Below are 2,582 nucleotides of genomic sequence, written 5' to 3'. Positions count from 1 at the left end.
GAGAAACTGGGGCACTGGGCACATATGTGTGTGTGCATGCACACACACACACACACACATAAACACACACAATGAAATGTATCTTTCTTTTACTCTTAGCAATATTTCTTTATCCACACATGAATACTGACTGGGCCTGTTCCATTTTGGGGAGTACAAGAGTAGAGGAGTGTTATCTGAATAATCATTTGGTGATGTGGTGTGAATTTTATATTCCTCAGTAGAAACAAGCCAGAGACATCAAAACTAGATATATATACCTTTTTTTTTACCAAAAGTTATCTGTTGGCTGTCAATGGTGTGCTGTAGATAAAAGAGGATGAAAGTAGCTCTAACTACAGAAAAGCCAGACCTTTTCTTTCCTACTTGCTTTGGGAAACTGATTTAACTGATTTGGAAATGCTTACATAAAGGCAGGTTGAGAGAACTCTGCTGAATGTCTAAATAAACTTTCTGATTAATCAAAGATTGAAGTAATGTTTCTGAGAAATTGCAGCCAAAAGACCTTGAGATTTCAGTGCAAGCAGTATTAAGACTTTCCACTGGTGTCATCATTCTTAAAATTCAAATTAAATAACCAGTGTTCCAAAACATAAAATTCTAAATGCATTTCTCCCCTCCAAAAAAAAATCTTTCTCCTTCAGATGGCACTAATTCTGTTAACCACATAAACATGCTCATTTCGCTTGAAGTTTGAAACGTCAGCCCTTTTGCATACACTGTGAGTCAGCCCTCACATGGACAATTGCATTGGTCCCCTACCCTTCCCAGATTATGATCTTTCCTTGTACACCCACTAACTCATCCTACCTGGTCTCTTTGCATATTACAATTCTGAAATAAAATCTGTTTGTTACGTTGTTAAACATCTTTTCAGTATTTATGTATAGACTACCAAATACAGTTCTAAGTCAATCTGGCTCCCCAGGTCAGGGATTAGCCAAAGAACATATATGCACAACCCACAGATACAGACAAGAGTGTGGTGTTGGCCAGAGAAAAGGTGGGGAGAGGGGAGGTCTGGGTAGAGGTGTGCAAGGGAGGAAATGAGGACATCTGTAAAAGTGTAAACACTAAAACATTTAAAAAAGAACAAAAAGAGAAACAGTGAAAAGAACACACACAAAAGTTTTGTTCTTAGTAATTATAGAATTCAAACAGTAGGATGACTAAATATTTTTGAGGGGTCCTACATTTACATCAATTTATATTGATTTTTTTGTCTGTTAAATGTGATCTACTACATAAAGTTGAATTGAGAATCAGCGTTAATACAGAAAAAGTGTGATCTAGTAGAAAGTCTCTGGAGGGTTTCCTTACTATTTCTGCCTTTGCCATTAAATAACTGTATAAAAATTACTTTCATTCCATGCTTCGGTTTCCTTATCATGATAGCATTATTATTTTAATAACCATGTAATGTGGAAAGTACTGGGGAAAAGTTTTTATATACTTTCAAAAAAGTTACGCAGTTTATTATTATTATGAATTCTTCCCAAAGCAACATTAAAACTTTAACTTTAATACACCAGTCTATAACTAAATTTTAAAAACCCAAAGTAACCCAATATATTATGACTCTTTTTGAGTAGAATCTTTTTACTGACATTTTTCTATGTCACGGTAATTAGCTTGTGGTACTTCACAGAGTTTCGCCAAATCAGTCATCACGTATGAAAACCCACAGCATGGTTAAGAAAACAAGCATTATATGAGAATCTTAGCTACCAAAATTGTCTGAGACCTTTATCACAACAGCATAACTGTTACTCAAATTTTGATAACCACCAATAATCATTTTTATCCTTCATGCCCTTGCTTTATATTGAACTGTGCGCCAATGTCAGCACCTTCCATTTGGTGAGAAACTGGGGCACTGGGCACATATGTGTATGTGCATGCACACACACACACACACATACACAGAAACAATGAAATGTATCTTTCTTTTACTCTTAGCAATATTTCTTTATCCACACATGAATACTGACTGGGCCTGTTCCATTTTGGGGAGTACAAGAGTAGAGGAGTGTTATCTGAATAATCATTTGGTGATGTGGTGTGAATTTTATATTCCTCAGTAGAAACAAGCCAGAGACATCAAAACTAGATATATATACCTTTTTTTTTACCAAAAGTTATCTGTTGGCTGTCAATGGTGTGCTGTAGATAAAAGAGGATGAAAGTAGCTCTAACTACAGAAAAGCCAGACCTTTTCTTTCCTACTTGCTTTGGGAAACTGATTTAACTGATTTGGAAATGCTTACATAAAGGCAGGTTGAGAGAACTCTGCTGAATGTCTAAATAAACTTTCTGATTAATCAAAGATTGAAGTAATGTTTCTGAGAAATTGCAGCCAAAAGACCTTGAGATTTCAGTGCAAGCAGTATTAAGACTTTCCACTGGTGTCATCATTCTTAAAATTCAAATTAAATAACCAGTGTTCCAAAGCATAAAATTCTAAATGCATTTCTCCCCTCCAAAAAAAAATCTTTCTCCTTCAGATGGCACTAATTCTGTTAACCACATAAACATGCTCATTTCGCTTGAAGTTTGAAACGTCAGCCCTTTTGCATACACTG

The sequence above is a fragment of the Myotis brandtii genome, unplaced genomic scaffold (genome assembly GCF_000412655.1).
Source record: "Myotis brandtii unplaced genomic scaffold, ASM41265v1 scaffold38, whole genome shotgun sequence".
In the NCBI taxonomy this organism is placed as follows: Eukaryota; Metazoa; Chordata; class Mammalia; order Chiroptera; family Vespertilionidae; genus Myotis; species Myotis brandtii.
This window is presented reverse-complemented; position numbering follows the sequence as displayed.